Source organism: Eriocheir sinensis, chromosome 6 (genome assembly GCF_024679095.1).
Source record: "Eriocheir sinensis breed Jianghai 21 chromosome 6, ASM2467909v1, whole genome shotgun sequence".
NCBI lineage: Eukaryota > Metazoa > Arthropoda > Malacostraca > Decapoda > Varunidae > Eriocheir > Eriocheir sinensis.
The window spans coordinates 4,295,767-4,315,081 of record NC_066514.1 but is presented as its reverse complement, the minus strand read 5'-3'; positions in this window follow the sequence as shown (position 1 = coordinate 4,315,081).

Sequence of the window (19,315 nt, the reverse complement as noted above, 5' to 3'; positions counted from 1 at the left end):
TTTGGTTCAAGTGTGTGCAAGGTGTGTCACTCTTGTACTCCGTGGTCTGTGATGAATGAAGATGCTGATGAGCCTGTGCTTTGTTCCATCTGCAATCGAAATCGCAGTATTCATTTTTTTTTTACATCAAAGGATGCGGTTCAAGTTCAACAAAAAGAGTCTCCCCCCCAAAAAAAGCCCGCTACTCGCCGCTCCAACAAAAGTAAAAAGTAAAGAGTAGCCAAAAGAGAGGTCAATTTCGGGTGGAGAGGTGTCTTGATACACTCTTCTTGAAAGAGGTCAAGTCATAGGCAGAAGGAAATACAGACGAAGGAAGGCTGTTCCAGAGTTTACCAGTGAAGGGGATGAAAGAATGGAGATGCTGGTTAACTCTTGCATAAGGGATTTAGACATTATAGAGATGAGCTTGAGTAGAAAGTCGTGTGCAGCGGGGCCGCGGGAGAGGGGGAGGCATGCAATTAGCAAGTTCAGAAGAGCAGTCAGCATGAAAATATCGATAAAAGTTATAAAGAAAGGCAACATAGCGGCGGAATTTAAGAGGTAGAAGGCTGTCAGTAAGAGGAGGAGAGCTGATGAGGCGAAGAGCCTAGGAGTCCACTCTATCCAGAAGAGCTGTGTGAGTAGAGCCCCCCACACGTGAGATGCATACTCCATACTGAACAAATGAAGTCCAACACAGAATAACAGATACAAGCTAATAAAATTATGTATAATTCTATGAGGAAATTTAAACCAGCCCACGCAAGGGACACTGCCATGGTTCCTGCATGCTCCATTAGTTGACCGCGGACGTGCAGAGTTTCCTAATGTGAAGGCCGTTGTTTTCAGGCATTGGACAACGGCACGTACAAGCTTGGTGCAAAGCACGGCCTGCTTTAATTAAACAGGTGTACACTCGCAACCAATTTACTCTCTGTCTAGAAAAATTCCTTTCGATAGATAATTTAGTACAGGAGCGGGAAGTAAGCCTGCTGGAACTAGCCATTGCTGAATCCATGGGACAAGGTCAGGGATTCGCTAAATGCTTTTGCACTAAGTCACGACCTTGACTCTTCTGAATTTTCCACCATCTGGCTAAGACTTCATTGTCATTCTATTACTAAATACATCTATGCTGTTTATCTCTCACCTAACTCTACTAACAATTTAACATTCTTTGACTATTTGAACTCTAAAGTAGAGCACATCTTGACTCTCTCTCCCTTTGCTGAAATCTCCATCTTGGGAGATTTCAATGTTCACCACCAGCTTTGGCTTTCATCCTCTTTCACTGACCAGCCTGGTGAACAAGCCTACAACTTTGCTCTCCTCAACGACCTAGAGCAGTTGGTTCAGCACCCTACTCGTATTCCCGATCGTCTTCGAGACAGGCCCAACATTCTAGACCTCTTCCTTACCTCTAATCCTTCTGCTTACTCTGTCAAACTGTTCTCTCCGTTGGGCTGCTCCGATCATAACCTTATTTCTGTATCCTGTCCTATAGCTCCTGTACATCCTCTGGACCCACCGAAGAGGCGATGCTTCTGGCATTTTGCTTCAGCTGGGTAAGACGACCTGAGGATGTACTTTTCCGATTTCCCGTGGAATGATTACTGCTTCCAGGATAGAGACCCCTCTGTGTGTGCCCAGCGCATCACAGAGGGGATCGTCTTTGGAATGGAGGCATACATTCCACGTTCTTTCTCTACTCCTCATGCTAAAAAGTTTTGGTTTAATCATGCTTGCTCTCGTGCTATTAAAGATAGAGAGGCAGCTCACAAATGATTCCAGAGCCTTCGAACTCCCGCTAACTTTGACCTTTACATTTCAGCCCGGAATCGTGCCCAATGTATTCTCCGACTTACCAAAACTTCTTTTATCAATAGAAAATGTCAACACCTTGCTTCTTCTAATTCTTCCTGTGACCTCTGGCATCTAGCCAAAAATATCTCCTCCAATTTCACTTCTTCCTCTTTCCCTCCTCTCCTTAACCCTGACGGCAGCACTGCCGTCTCATGTCTCTAAAGCTGAACTCTTCGCTCAAACTTTCTGTAAGAACTCCACCCTTGACGATTCTGGGCATATTCCTCCTACTCATCCCCCCTCTGACTCCTTTATGCCTGTTATTAAGATTCTTCCAAAAGATGTTTTCTATGCCCTTTCTTGTCTCAACTCTCAGTAGGCTTATGGACCTGATGGAGTGCCTCCTATTGTCCTTAAAAACTGTGCTTCCGTGCTGACACCCTGTTTCAAACTCTTTCGTCTCTGTCTATCAACATTTACCTTTCCTTCCTGCTGGAAGTATGCCTTTGTACAGCCTGTGCCTAAGAAGGGTGACCGTTCCAATCCCTCAAACTACCACCCAATAGCTTTACTTTCCTGTCTATCTAAAGCTTTTGAATCAATCCTTAACCGGAAGATTCAAGAGCACCTTTCCACTTCTAACCTTCTATCTGATCGCCAGTATGGATTCCGCAAGGGGCGTTCTACTGGCGATCTTCTTGCTCTCTTAACTGACTCTTGGTCATCCTCTCTTAGCCGTTTCGGTGAAACTTTCTCTGTTGCGCTAGACATTTCAAAAGCCTTCGATAGAGTCTGGCACCAGTCTTTGCTTTCTAAACTGCCCTCTTTCGGATTCTATCTCTCTCTCTGTTCCTTTATCTCCAGTTTCCTTTCCGGCCGTTCTATCTCTGCGGTGGAAGACGGTCACTGCTCTTCCACTAAACCTATCAACATTGGCGTTCCACAAGGCTCTGTCCTATCACCCACTCTCTTCCTGTTATTCATCAATGATCTTCTTTCCATAACAAACTGTCCTGTCCACTCATACGCCGACGACTCCACTCTGCATTATTCAACTTTTTTCAATAGAAGGTTATCCCAACAGGAAGTACACGACTCCAGACTGAAGGCTGCAGAACGCTTAACCTTAGACCTTGCTATCATTTCCGATTGGGGCAGAAGGAACCTTGTGTCCTTCAATGCCTCAAAAATTCAATTTCTACACCAATCAACTCGACAAAATCTTCCAAACACCTATCCCCTATTCTTCGACAACACTCAGCTGTCACCATCTTCAACACTAAACATCCTCGGTCTATCCTTAACTCAAAATCTCAACTGGAAACTTCACATCTCCTCTCTCGCTAAATCAGCTTCCTCGAGGTTGGGCGTTCTGTATCGTCTCCGCCAGTTCTTCACCTCCGCGCAGTTGCTATCCATATACAGGGGCCATTTCCGCCCTCGTATGGAATATGCATCTCACGTGTGGAGGGGCTCCACTCACACAGCTCTTCTGGACAGAGTGGAGTCTAAGGCTCTTCGTCTCATCAGCCCTCCTCCTCCTACTGATAGTCTTCTACCTCTTAAATTCTGCCGCGATGTTGCCTCTCTTTCTATCTTCTATCGATATTTCCACGCTGACTGCTCTTCTGAACTTGCTAACTGCATGCCTCCCCCCCTCCCGCGGCCCCGCTGCACACGACTTTCTACTCATGCTCATCCCTATGTCGTGCCCGGAAATTCGGGGCACTAAATGATGTTAAAGGAAAATTCAACTAATGGGGTATCGGGGGATAAATCAAGGGGGACTCACCCTGGGGGGTAGAGTTGCTGCCACCACCGAGAGATCTACCGATAAACTATATCACCGGTAGCTCACTGGGAACCTTAAAGTATATGTATATAAAAAGACTAAGGATTTAATTAGGGGTTAAAGTGACCCAGAGCGAGACTCTGATCCCTTGGACAGGGGGTAACGTGGTGAGCGGGGGAAAACTCGGGGCGGTAAAAGGGTACTTTAACTACACAGCCGTCCGGGCAAGACTCACGACGGGGAGAAAAAATAAGAAATAAAGGCCTATAAATATGGGTTGGTACATTTATTCATGTGATACTTAGTTTAGGAGGTATACATAGTTATAACTGATGACACGGTTTACAGTTAACTGCAAATTGGAGGCACGATTTTTCCCGAAACTGACAGAAGTGGGCGAAATGGATACACGACTGAGTTCTAGTTTCTCCTCTCACAATGATAGTCAGAACATGGTTGAGAATTCTCTGCGAAAAACCTTACCCTTTCGCGGGTGTACATATATTGCAAAACCAGGTACATAAGATATAGGAAAATTTCAGGGAGGGAAAACCTTACAATCCGGGAAGGGCCTTCCCGGAGTGTAAGGTTGTTCCTCCCTTACAGCGAGAAAAATTCCCGTCAAAACGACAAATATACAGCCCCTTATTTTACTAACACTTCTCACTCTAGAGAAAGACCACAGGCTAATGGTAATACGCCTCTATACTCACAAAGTACTTTCCGCAATAGGGGATAAAGAAAGGAAATTTTGGGGTTCGATTCCCCGTTTTTACCCCGTAAGGCTCCAAGAACGCTTAAGGGGTCTCCTTCCTACAACCTTTATCACGGAAAGAAGAGGAGTACTGAGGTTAACAACTAAAAGAACACATCGGGAAAGAACCACGGGTTCGTGTAGGTGTATGGGTTGTGTGTGTGTGTGTGTGTGTGTGTGTGTGTGTGTGTGTCAGAGAGTGGCCACCAGACAGCTGGGTGAGCGGGCGAGTGATCATATTTCATTTACTGGGATCAGAAATGCATTTACACGATAATTAAGACACACATTGACTAAAGGGGAGACGGTAATTAACACTGGGGAGCACCTAGGGGGAAAAATGGGGGGAGTAGGGAGAGTCACGTACGTACCTGTGGGCACAACAGTTGGGTGAGCGGGCGAGTGATGCCCCGGGCGGGGGGGGGGGGGGGAAAGATTGCTCCCTCGTGCACGAGGGAGCACGGGCCTTTGCCTAAGGCGGCCCGTAGCAGGGAGCCGACAGACCGACTCTGTCGGGGATCGAAATCTAGCCGACCAAGCCGGTCTGTCGACGAGGACTGGCGTGTCTCTGTGATAGGGGTGGGCAGGTACCGGTACCAATGCCGGTACTAACGGTACCAGCTAAACGGTACGGTACCGGTACCAGATTGCTCGGTACCGGTACCAGTTGCTCGGATTTATTTATTGGATTTATTGATAATTCTTCATGTCCGATTTTTTTTAGGTTGCTAAATATTGTTATTGTTATTAGACTATGATCGAGTACATCCATAATAACTATACATGCTATTTTTTATCGAAAAATAAATATTCGCTTCATTCAGAGAGAGAGAGAGAGAGAGAGATCAGTGAGTGGATATCTCGGTGATATGGGTACTCGACTACTTGATCATAATGTAATAACAATAAAAATATTTATTAGCAACCTAAAAAGAAAAGAATCGGACATCAAGAATTATCCAGCTCAATAAATAAATCAAATAATAAAATAATGGAAACAGGAGCTGTGATGGAAACGGAAAGCAGGACAAAATGGTGGGAACTTGGGGAGACGGTCAGCGGGCAGTGACTCAGCGTCTACACAGGTAACGCCCATACCGCATGGAGGCGGGCGAGGTACCGCGAAGCCTCATGATCACTAAGATCCAAACGGTACCGATCACTCGGCACTGCGCATTGCCGCTAGTACCGGTACCGTTTGATCTTAGTGACGCTCGGCGCTCGCCCGCCTCCATGTGGTATGGGCCCTGTGTAGACGCTGAGTCACTGCCTCGCTGACCGTCTCCCAAGTTCCCACCATTTTGTCCTGCTTCCGTTTCCATCACAGCCCTGTTTCCATTATTTTATTTATTTATTGAGTTACTGGATAATTTTCATGTCCGATTCTTTTCTTTTTAGGTTGCTAATAAATATTGTTATTGTTATTAGATTATGATCGAGTACCACAACCCATATCACTGAGATATCCACTTACTAAGTGGTGATCTCTCTCTCTCTATCTCTAAAAGTTAACGAGTCATACGAATTTAACAGTGGCAAGTAAAAAGAAAACGAAGTCTTGGGTTAAAAGTTAGTGAGTCCCACGAGTCTTTAGAAGACGCTAATATATATTGTTATTGTTATTAGACTATGATCGAGTACATCCATAATAACTATACATGCTATTTTTTTTTCGAAAAAATAAATATTCACTTCATTCAGAGAGAGAGAGAGAGAGAGAGAGAGAGAGAGAGAGAGAGAGAGAGAGAGAGAGAGAGAGATTTACATAGAAAATCAGACCACACAGACCCCATGGTCCAGACTAGGTGGTCTGTCCTTAAACCTAAGTGATTTTACATTAAGCAGAAGGCTCCTAAACGTTGCATTTCTACTCTAGTTGATATTAAGTTAAAGGAGAGAGAGTTTTCTTTACAGGAAATTTATTTTGGAATTTCATCAGAAGTCATTAAGAAAAGAAAAACTCCTTCTGGTACCGGTACCGGTACTAACGGTACTTGAGTTTTCGGTACCGGTACTACCGGTACTCAAATTAACGGTACTTACCCATCCCTACTCTGTGATGCCCGGGAAAACCCACCCCGAGTTTTATACTCGCCTGCGGCGAGGGCGGCGTCCCGTGAGCGGGAAAAAAGGGGAGAGCCAAGTAGCTGATTATAAGCTATTAAGGTCTGATTTAAAAGAAAGGGAAAATTAGGATAGTTTACATATGGGTTATGGTTTCTTAACTTGCAAGGTGACGAAATCCACTTTTGGAGCAGCGAAAAAATCTATGTAAGTGGATGACTTTAACAGATAGGACAGTTAAAAGCAAGGTGGCTGGCAACTGCTCCGAATGCGTGCGCTGGTAGAGGGAGGGGAGGAAGGGGAGGGACGGTAGATGCCGAAAGATTGGCGGGACAGTATTGCACCATCGTGTGTAATTGTAGTCTAGGGGGGAGGGGATGTGTTATGTTATAGGATGTGATTAATGATAGCTTCTTACAATTACTTACATGCCTATGATGGACTTATAATGACTTATAATCACTTATAACTACTTATGCTCACTTATAACTACTTGTAATCGCTTATAATGACTTAACCTACGTTTTTTTCTTATACTTCTAAGTTTTTCCTCCTCCCTACACATCCCGGCACTACACGAGACCTTCCCCCGGTAAACAGATTTTTTCGCGGCTCGTCGGCACCTTGCCTCCTCCATACATGTTCCAACAAACAAACGAACGAACCCAAGGAAACGGTGTGTGAGAGGGGAGAACCTCCTTCCAAGAGGACTTCCCTTCCCCGACTGCGCTGACACATCCCTCTGAATCACCCTCGTGGTAACTGTCGGTCCACTCTGACTGAAACTGGGCAAAGTATGGGAATGGACATGAATATCCCAGCCAACCTCACACCGGGGCCACAAGCTGGGGAACAGACTAGTCCGCCCGTAGCATTCTCGCTGTCGAGTTACCCCCTTGAAATAGGTGCTCAATCATCCTACCTGTCTTTCGATCACAAACATTCACCCAGACACGCAACCTTGCACTGCCCACCCATCCCTCAGCAACTGGGGAGCGCCCGACAGGTCCTGAGATACTGACTCTGACCCCGAATGGTGTTGGCTGTCAAGTTAGACTTTCTCACCGAACTCCCGAATTAAAATACCCTGTCCACTCACACACCACTCCCTGACCGCTCTGATAAAACACCTGAAAGAAAACTATATAGGGGGGGAAGTAACCCGGACTCAATTCTCCCGGCTCACACACACAGGTCTCTTACCCACACCTAAGCCCGTACATCCTAAGACATTCAGCATTAACACTCCTCAATCAACCTCCGGGGGGGTCTGCGCACTCGCGGTGGCAATTGTTCGTCTTCTGGCTCGGGTTCAAAAGTACAGTCAGGCGGCTCGACCAGCCACTCCTCTTCCCCTACGTAGGGCTTTACTTGTCCAGCAGCTCGTTGCACCTTTTTCCCTGTGAACAAGCTTTCCATCCAAACCCCTTATGCAAGAGTTAACCAGCATCTTCACTCTTTCATCCCTCACGCTGGTAAATTCTGGAACAATCCTCCTTCATCTGTATTTCCTCCTGCCTACGACTTGAACTCTTTCAAGAGGAGGGTATCAGGACACCTCTCCTCCCGAAAATGGCCTTTCTTTCGGCCACCTCTTTTGATTCTTTTTTTGGAAGCAGCGAGTAGCGGGCTTTTTTTTATTATTGTTTCCTTTTTTTGGTGCCCTTGAGCTGTCTCCTTTGTTGTAAAAAAAAAAAAAAAATATTACCAAACGCTGCAAGTGTTTAAAAACTGTTTTATGCAACAGCAGTTGCAAATGCATTGCCTCTTTCGCTAACAAGTCCGATGCACACACACACACACACACATACACACACACACACACACACACACACACACACACACACACACACACACACACACGCACACACACACACACACACACATGATACATAGGCACATACCCGCTTAAGGATATAAGACCATTTTCTGTAAGTTGAATAAACATACTTTTTTAAGTTTAATGTATTTTCAAATATTTTTTTTTTTAATGTATTCTACGTTCACTTCCTTTTAACATTTACTCGTCCTTCTTTCAACTAGCTACTTGCTAAATACTTTTTAAGCTTTGATGAATTTTCAAAGAATGAATAAATCCTAAATACTTTTTAAGACTTGATGTATTTTCTAAGAATGAATAAACTTGTTTTATTTTACGTTTACGTTTACGCTGTTTGGACGTTTTATAAACTGACCAACGATAATACTGGTGATTTTGTAAAAAGTAAAAAACCTTGGTCCTTTTGCAAAATGCCCAGATATTTAGGTCATTTTGCAAAGTGAACACGGATTTGATTTTTTTTGCATAATGGCCGGGCATTTTGCAAAATGACCAATTTTGCAAAATGACCGTAACATATATATATATATATATATATATATATATATATATATATATATATATATATATATATATATATATATATATATATATATATATATATATATATATATATATATAGCAAAAAGCAAAGAGTAGCTAAAAGAGAGGTCAATTTCTGGTCGATAGATATCTTGATACACTCTTCTTGAAAGCGTTCGTCATAAGCAGGAGGAAATACAAATGAAGGAAGGCTGTTCCAGAGTTTACCAGTGAATGGAATGAAAAAAATGGAGATGCTGGTTGACTCTTGCATAAGGTGTTTTGAGAGTATAGGGATGAGCAAGAGTATAAAGTCGAGTGCAGCGGGGCCCCAGAAGTGGGGGGGAGGCCTGCAGTTAGCAAGTTCAGAAGAGCAGTCAGTATGAAAATATCGATAGAATAAAGAAAGAGATACAACACTGCGGCGGGATTTTAAAGATAGAAGACTGTCAGTATGAGGTGGGGAGTTGTTGAGACGAAAAGCCTTAGACTCAACTCTGTCCAAGAGAAGTGTGAGTGGAGGCCCCTAACACGTGAGATGCATACTCCATACGAGGGCGGACAAGGCCCATATATATATAGACAGCATCTGTGCAGGGGAGAAGAACTGGCGGAGGCGATACAGAACGCCCAACCTCGAGAAAGCTGAATAGAGGAGATGTGAAGTTTCTAGTTGAGATTTTGAGCTAAGAATAGGCCGAGGATGCTTAGTGTAGAAGAAGGTAACAGCTGAGTGTTGTTGAAGAATAGGGGATATGTGTTTGGAAGATTGTGTCGAGTTGATAGGTGGAGAAATTGGTTTTTGAGTCATTGAAGGACACAAGGTTCCTTTTACCCCAATCGGAAATGATAGCAAGGTCTGAAGTTAAGCGTTCTGCACCCTCCAGTCTGAAGTCTTGCAATTCCTGTTATGATGGTCTTCTGCTGAAAGAAGTTGAATAATTCAGTGTATAGTCATCAGCGTATGAGTGGATAGGACAGTTTGTTATGGAAAAAAGATCATTGATGAATAACAGGAAGAGAGTGGGTGATAGGACAGAGCCCTACGGGACACCACTGTTGATAGGTTTAGGGGAAGTAGGACCGTCTACCACCGCAGAGATAGAACGGCCGGAAATGAAACTGGAGATAAAGGAACAGAGAGAAGGACAGAATCCGAAAGAGGGCAGTTTAGAAAGCAAAGACTGGTGCCAGACTCTATCAAAGGCTTTCGACATGTCTAGTGTAACTGAGAAAGTTTCACCGAAACGGCTAAGAGAGGATGACCAAGAGTCATTTAAGAGAGCAATAAGATCGCCAGTAGAACGCCCCTTGCGGAATCCATACTGGCGATCAGATAGAAGGTCAGGAGTGGAAAGGTACTTTTGAATCTTCCGGTTAAGGATTCATTCAAAAGCTTTAGATAGACAGGAAAGTAAAGCTATAGGGCGGTAGTTTGAGGGATTGGAATGGTCACCCTTCTTAGGCACAGGCTGTATGTAGACGTGCTTCCAGCAGGAAGGAAAGGTAGATGTTGATAGGCAGAGACGAAAGAGTTTGACCAGGCAGGGTGTCAGCACGGAATCACAGTTCTTAATGACAAGAGGAGACACTCCATCAGGTCCATAAGCCTCCTGAGGAGTCAGGCCTGAGAGGGCATAGAAAACATCATTCTTAAAAATCCTAATAACAGGCATAGTGGAGTCAGAGTTGGGATGAGTAGGAGGAATATGCCCAGAATCGTCCAGAGTGGAGTTCTTAGAGAAAGTTTGAGCGAAGAGTTCAGCCTTAGAGACAGAAGAGACGGCGGTGCTGCCGTCAGGATTATGGAAAGGAGGGAAAGATTAAGTGAAATCGGAGGAGATATTTTTGTCTAGGTGTCAGAAGTGTCTGGAAGAATTATAAAAAAGCAAGGTTGCGACACTTTCTATTTATGAAAGAGTTCTTGGTTAGTCGAAGAATAGATTTGGCACGATTCCGGGCAGAAATGTATAGGTCATAATTAGCAGGAGTGCGAAGGCTCTGGTACTTGTATCTTTTGTGAGATGCCTCTCTATCTTTAATAGCACGAGAACAAGCGTGATTAAACCAAGGTTTTTTAGCACGGGGGATAAAGAAAGTACGTGGAAGGTGTGCCTCCATTCCACAGACAATCACCTCAGTGATGGGCTGGGCACACACAGAGGGGTCTCTCTCTCTCTTTCTCTTGGAGGCAGTAATCATTCCACGGAAAATCGGAAAAGTACATCCTCCCCGAGCGGAGGCAAAATGCCAGAAGCATTGCCTCTTCGGTGGTTCCTGAGGATGTACTAAAGCGATAGGACAGAAAGCTGAAATAAGGTTGTGATCGGAGGAGCCCAACGGAGAGAACAGTTTAACAGAGTAAGCTGAAGGGTTAGAGGGAAGGAAGAGGTCTGGTATGTTGGGCCTGTGTCCAAGACGGTCGGGAATACGTGTAGGGTGCTGGACCAACTGCTCTAGGTCATTGAGGAGAGGAAAGTTGTGGGTTTATTCACCAGGTTGGTCAGTGAAAGAAGATGCAAGTAAAAGCTGGTTGTGAACATTGAAATCTCCTAGGATGGAGATTAGGCGAAAGGAGAGTGAATCAAGATGTGCTCCACTTTAGAATTCAAATAGTTAAAAAAACGTACATAATTGGTAGAGTTGGGTGAGAGATAAACAGCACAGACGTATTTAGTAATAGAGTGACAGTTAAGTCTTAGCCAGATGGTGGAAAATTCAGAAGAGTCAAGGCACGAGAGCAAGTGATGTCGTTGCGCACGTAGACGCAACATCCAGCTTTGGATTGAAATTTAGGATAGAGATAGTAGGAGGGAACAGAGTAGAGATTGCTGTCAGTAGCCTCAGAAACCTGTGTTTCGGTGAGGAAGAGAAAGTGAGGTTTAGAGGAGGATAGGTGGTGTTCCACAGAATGAAAATTGGAACGTAGACTGCAAATGTTACAAAAGTTAATATAGAAAAAGGTTGAAGAGGGAGCAAGATACCTCTCAGGTCGAGAGCCGAAAGTGGAGTCCGCCCTGGGGGCGTTTGTGCCCCCCCCCCTCCCCCAAGACGGATATTCGAGTCATTACGATAATGAGCCATTTTTGATTTTGATATTGAAAAAAAATTGTGGAAATGGTGTGTGTGTGTAGAGTGTATGTAGTGTGGTGTAGAAATTAAGAGAATCTGTCTAGAGAGCATGCTGAACTACTCTCTGGTAGGAAGACACCTACCGAACGGATGCAAGCCACTCCCGGTGAGGTATATATGAGAAGTGAAGAGGGTGCTGAAGCCCTCCAACGACCCTTCCCATGTCCTCAATAACCGTTTTCCTATTGTCTCATCAACACCAGAGAGTAGTTCAGCATGCTCTCTAAATACAGATCCTCTCTATCCACACCACACTACATTCACAAAACATACACACCTTTTCCCAAAATTCAAAATGGCGCACCTTCACCCTGCCTCGGAGTCCCCGCCTGGGGGGGGGGGACCACAAATTCCCCCAGGGAGGACTCCCCTTCTGGTTGCCGATCTGACAGGTGTCTTTATAATTCCTCGAACCTCTTTTTATTAATTTCTGCAGCATTCGCGGTCTTCGCTCTAATTTTCATTCTGTGGAACATAATCTCTCCTCCTCTAACCTCACCTTCTCTTCCTCACCGAAACACAGGTTTCTGAGGCTACTGACAGCAATCTCTACTCTGTTTCCTCCTACTATCTCTATCCTAAATTTCAATCCAAAGCTGGTTGTTGCGCCTACGTTCGCAACGACATCACTTGCTCTCGTGCCCACGACCTTGACTCTTCAGAATTTTCCACCATCTGGCTAAGACTTCATTGTCATTCTATTACTAAATACATCTGTGCTGTTTATCTCTCACCTAACTCTACTGACTATGTAAAATTCTTTGACTACTTGAACTCTAACGTGGAGCACATCTTGACCCACTTTCCCTTCGCTGAAATCTCCATCTTGGGAGATTTCAATGTTTACCACCAGCTTTGGGTTTCATCCTCTTTCACTGACCAGCCTGGTGAACAAGCCTACAATTTTGCTCTCCTCAACGATCTTGAGCAGTTGGTTCAGTACCCTACACGTATTCCCGACCGTCTTGGAGACCTGCCCAACTTACTAGACCTCTTCCTTACCTCTAACCCTTGTGCTTACTCTGTCAAACTGTTCTTTCCGTTGGGCTCCTCAGATCACAACCATATCTCTGTATCCTGTCCAATCGCTCCTGTACACCCTTTGAACCCACCGAAGAGGCGATGCTTCTGGCATTTTGCTTCAGCTCCTGACGGTAGCACCGCCGTCTCATCTATCTCTAAGGCTGAACTCTTCTCTCAAACTTTTCTAAAAACTCCACTCTGGACGATTCTGGGCATATTCCTCCTACTCATCCCCCCTCTGACTCCCTTATGCCTGTTATTAAGATTCATAATAATGATGTTTTCTATGCCCTATCTGGCCTCAATCCTCAGAAGGCTTATGGACCTGATGGAGTGCCTTCTATTGTCCTTAAAAACTGTGCTTCTGTACTGACACCCTGCCTGGTCAAACTCTTCCGCCTCTGCTTGTCAACATCTACCTTTCCTTCCTGCTGGAAGTATGCCTTCGTACAGCCTGTGCCTAAGAAGGGTGACCGTTCCAATCCCTCAAACTACCGCCCTATAGCTTTACTTTCCTGTCTATCTCAAGCTTTTGAATCAATCCTTAACCAGAAGCTTCAAAAGCACCTTTCCACTTCTGACCTTCTATCTGATCGCCAGTATGGGTTTCGCAAGGAGCGTTCTACTGGTGATCTCCTTGCCTTCCTAACTGACTCTTGGTCATCCTCTCTTAGCCGTTTCAGTGAAACCTTTGCTATTGCGCTCGACATATCAAAAGCCTTTGATAGGGTCTGGCACAAATCTTTGCTTTCCAAACTACCCTCCTACGGTTTCTATCCTTCTCTCTGTATCTTTATCTCAAGTTTCCTCTCTGACCGTTCTACTTCTGCTGTGGTAGACGGTCACTGTTATACATATATATATATATATATATATATATATATATATATATATATATATATATATATATATATATATATATATATATATATATGAAACACACACACACACACACACACACACACACACACACACACACACACACACACACACACACACACACACACACACACACACACACACACACACACACACACACACACAAAGCTGTGGGAGTTATTTTCAACTTTTTTCTTTTTTATTAAGTTATTTATTGATTGATGTAAAGTTGTTTTGCTAAACTAGTTTATCGTATATGCTGAACTATTTATGCATTATTTTTATCCAATTCAGCATTTTTTCTCTGAACTAATACCTTAGTTTTCTTTGGGCACTTCAACTAAGAATCATTCATCTTATCTGATTGTTGTCACAAAGAAAAAAAAGTCACAAACATCGTGGACCTGTGAAATGTGACTGTGACGTCTATTATTTCTAAGTATATGATACAAACTGTTATCAAGCCTAAACTGTAACAAACGGAAGGACAATGGAGGGGACACGTATACACTTGTTTTGTAAATCCACTCGGTGTCACGTGACAGAACATGATCTTTATTTATTGATTCGATTCCAACACGGGACAGCCACTAATGTCGATGACCACTTACTGAATATAGTATTTGTTATTATTTTTATATCTTGTGACAGCTTGAGTTATGGAACCCTTAACCCCCCCCCCCCACTTCCCTCACACACACACACACACACACACACACACACACACACACACACACACACGTGTGGATCAGTCTCGTTCAGGCACATATTTACCTTCATTATCCTTCCTCCACGACCAAGACTACACACGTACGCACACACAGATGAGTGCTTCCTGTCTAGAGTCAACACACACACACACACACACACACACACACACACACACACACACACACACAATTTACTGCAAACAAGTGCCATGTTATGGAAATAGGGAAAAGTAAAAAAAAAAAAGACCGAGGAAAACATACAGGATGGGAGAAGAAAACTTAAAGGTGGTACATGAAGAAAAAGATTTGGGAGTAACGATGCAAGACACACTATCCCCAGAAAAGCACATAAACAAGCTGTTTGGAGAAACCTACAGGATGATGCAAAATATAAGGGTATCATTCCATTTTATGGACAAAGAAATGATGAAGAAAATAATAACAACAATGATAAGACCAAAGCTTGAATATGCTGCAGTTGTGTGGTCGCCTCACAAAAAGAAAGACATCAGAAAGTTGGAAAGGATACAGAGAATTGCAACTAAAATGGTTCCATAACTCTCGAATATGACGTATGAAGACAGATTGAAGGAGATGGACTTGACGACACAGTAGGTGCATCGAAGTGCCCCAAGACGATGAGTGTGCCACGCGAAGGGCACTGGTCGACTGTAGAGTCGAGCGTGGCATAGAACATTTCTGTCTCCTCAACTTCACATATCTCGGTAGGGGCAGACACTGCAAAATGAGATATGAACCCCAAGGTTTGCTTCAACCTCACCAACTTCATTCGCTCAGTACCCGGAATGGCCCCAACGAGAGTATTGCAGTCGGATAGAAATTGCCATTGCTACTCTTTTGAGAAGGGCATCATCGCTTTGACCTGACCTGTATAGAAGGTATAACCCTCACTACTGATCTCTCCATTGCCAGGTCTCCTCGTCTCAGAGAGCGCCACTATGTCCTATGTCCACACTGTCCAGCCTCCTGAGTTCAGGTGACAGATGGGGTTGTCGCTTACCCTCCTAGATCCACGGATAGCCCACCGGAGCCTGGCCCGGCTCAACGAGCTTCTGTCTCGTGTGCACCACCCTGGTGGTCTCCAAGAAAAGGAGGTGGGTGTGATTGTTGGGGCATTGATACTGTCCTGTCTCTCCCCCCCTAGACCTGTCAGAGTATTAGATACCATACACATGTATTGAAAAATTCACTCTCCTACGCCCCTATTCACCACACAGCCCTTACAAGGGGAGGCTGATCGTTGGGCCTATATGCCTAACAACCCCACAGGTAGCAGGAGAGCATACGCAGTGACCATTATAACATAGTGACGGCCGTTTGACTGACGGTCGCGCAGACTCGGAATAGCCGATTCACCTCTCCGAGAAAGGATAGGCTGGGTTACAAGTGGCACTTAAGTGTGTTACTATGTAGCCTCAGCACACGACTATTGCATCGCTCAGCCTCCAGGATACCCGCCTCCCAGCCTTGCAGGGGCGCCACACACGGCAAACATAAGAACATAAGAACGTAGGAGTCTGCAAGAGGCCGGTAGGTCTGTACAAGGCAGCTCCTTTGAACCTAAGCTCCCGTGTATCTAACCCCACCTAATGTCGCTGTCCATGAATTTATCTAATCTATTTTTGAATGTAACAATTGTATTGGCACTCACCACATGACTGCTAAGCCTATTCCACTCATCCACCACTCTGTTAGCAAACATGTGGGAGGACTAAGGTTAAGGGCGTACCAGCCCGTCCTCAGGGGTTGGCGCGCCCATTGGAGAGAAGGATTATTTACGGAAGAAGGAAGGAAGATTACAGCTCGGAATGAATGAGTGCATTGCGTTACTCATCAAGACAGTCCTGCCACTACATCAAATAATAGGCAAACAACTGTAGCAAGAAACCTAAACTCCTTTAACCAAAGGGGAAGAGATAATTGTCGCAACCACTCGACCACTGGAAGTTATCTTCAACACAAGACCACTGCTACGGTAAGTCTTTGTACTACGCCTCTCCGTACATCGCTCCGTAGCTCAATCGGATAGAGCGCTGCTCTGCCAGGCTTCACGGTCTAACAGGCGGCGGTTCGAGCCCCGCTCAGGCCGGAATCTTTCCGCTGACAAGGAGTGGTTACTGTCCCCCCTTGAGCAAGAGGATGGGGTGTGTGGTGTGTGAGGTCCTGGCAGTACCCGTAGATCGACTGTAATGAGCATGGGCTTGCTCTTGTCGGGAGTGTACTTGCTGGCGATTGCGAGTCCAACTCGTGATCAGGCCGTGCTGAATTTCACAGAAACGTTAAGCACTGAAGTAAACACATCCCAAGTGAAGTGCATCAGCATATAATACTGCTCGAGCGGTAAAATAAAATAGTGCATGCCTGTTACCTATTTGTGCATGATACCCATTCTAATTTCCAGAAATGTTTTTTCTATATTATTTTACAAATCTGTACCTAAAACTATTACTCATTTTTTTTCATGACTGGTCTGTAAACTGCTGAGTTCTATGATGTCCCTTTACAGGAATACCATGGAAGCCTACCCTTAAGCCCATATTAGGTTTTGTATGTCTTCTCTTGTTTCCTATTATTCTCGTGGCTCAAGGGTAAGTAAAGAAATTAGGAGTGTGTGTGTGTGTGTGTGTGTGTGTGTGTGTGTGTGTGTGTGTGTGTGTGTGGCGAAATGGCAAGACAGCGCCACAATAACTCTTCCCTGTGCCATTACGGGCTGACCAGCAGGCCCCATCAAGAAAACTTACCGGCGCTATAGATCAAATGTATTAAAAAAATACATATATGTAAAGAGAGAGAGAGAGAGAGAGAGAGAGAGAGAGAGAGAGAGAGAGAGAGAATCACCTCACACATGCGCAATGAAGCACTTTATGAAAGGGCCCCCGCCTGCACTGTTCACTGTTTGGCAACTGAGAAAGTGACAAGTGCCCGCAGTCTGCCACGCGCTAATGAACAGAGTAAAGTACCGTTTAAAAAAGGCAATTTCAGTTTTCAAGCATAAGACTATTGGAAGCAATGGAGCAGCTACTAGAGGAGGTCCGGAAATATCCGTGCTTATGTCTTACAGAAGGCTGCACGGGTATGGACGAGAAGGACGGCTGATGGATGGAGACTTTGCAATGTAGTTTAACTGACGCCATATCCATTGTGAATACTCGCATAGCATCCATCGTGGGCGTGTCCCACCGACATAGCGTGTGCACCATACCATTGCTCCCGATGTGAACTGGCTTTTATCCTTGAGCGCCTCTTATAAGTGCATGAAATATCCACATCTTGCTAATTAATCCCACTGACGAAAACAGGGCAAGATCGGAAACATGCTTCGCCAAATTACCATTCTTATCCGACGCTTTGTGAAAATCTTATTTCCGTAAAACAATATAACGCAGCTTATGAAACCCGTAGTAGTTGTGTGTTCCTCTAAGCTTCAAAAAAACAGTACGCACCGCTGCCGCCAACAACAGCAGTATAAACAATTATGTTCAGCAGAATACAGCAGACAACTTGGTCAGTACGTCTTTCAGTAATATTTGCGGTCACTTGCTGTATTAGTGCACGTGAGTTATAGTGGTGTAAAGAGTCGCTAGATGTGTCAGTATGAATAAAGTTGATAAATGGAAGAGCTTGTTGCCTCCATCATTTACAGTGATGGAAGTGGGCGCCAAGCTGTGTTGCTGTGACTTACAGTGATGGAAGGGAACTGCCATCTATGATTGTTTGACTTACAGCGATAGAAAGCGTCTGTAGTCTCTCCTAGTGTGATTTACATGTAATATCTAGCACAGATTAATAGACCGTACTGGCTATTAGTTCGCCTTTCCACCGCATCAGGCCCCTCGCGTGTGTCTCCATGGCATCGGTGACGCTCCACTATTTGTTTACTAACTTCTTTTAAGGCCAGAAGTCGATATAATCACACCTTCGTATCTAACATAAAATTGAATTATGCTAAAGATGCTAGAAAGCAAAATAGCCGTGAACAAAATATTCAGGAGACGAAGCATCCCATGTTGCCTTTTGGACTGGACTTCTGCCGTTCACGACGTGTATACGGGACCAAATACATCGAAACCATAAATCGACGCAAACCTTAAAACCTACGAGTAATAGATAACATGTATTTTTTCCCGACCAGCTGTTACCAAGTTTGGGCATTTGGCTCCACACAAAAACATGTATTCAGGAATTCCAAAATAAAAAGAAGGACCGAGTTCACAGCTACGAGAGCAAGACCTCATAAAACCCTAAACAGTTCTCCTGGGGCCGAGTGTGGCGCTGCGCGGTTAGCCTGGTTCATTGATAAGTCACATTTTCTACTAGTCAAAGCAGTGTATGAAATATATCCTAAAGTTAGGTAGTGTAATGCAGGAAAATGCAACAAACGTGGTCTGAAAAATAAATGTAAAATTTGCTAGACTAGACGAGCAAGCTAATTTTGTTCAAATCAGGTCAGGTCATGTTTCTTCCTTCATTGCAGCTGACCACTCAAAATGTTCTAGAACACATGTGGAGGAAAGCAATGTCGAAAATAAGAAGAACATAAGAACATAAGAACGTAAGGAGTCTGCAAGAGACCCATTGGCCTATACAAGGTAGCTCCTGTACACTCAACCCCACCTTACCTCACCATCCATGGCTTTATCTAACCTCTTATTGAATGTATCTACGGTATTGGCACCCACAACATGGCCCCCAAGCCTGTTCCATTCGTCCACCACTATTGGTGAACCAATTCTTGCCCATGTCTTTGGTGAATCTGAATTTGTCTAACTTAAAACCATTGCTACGCGTCCTACCTG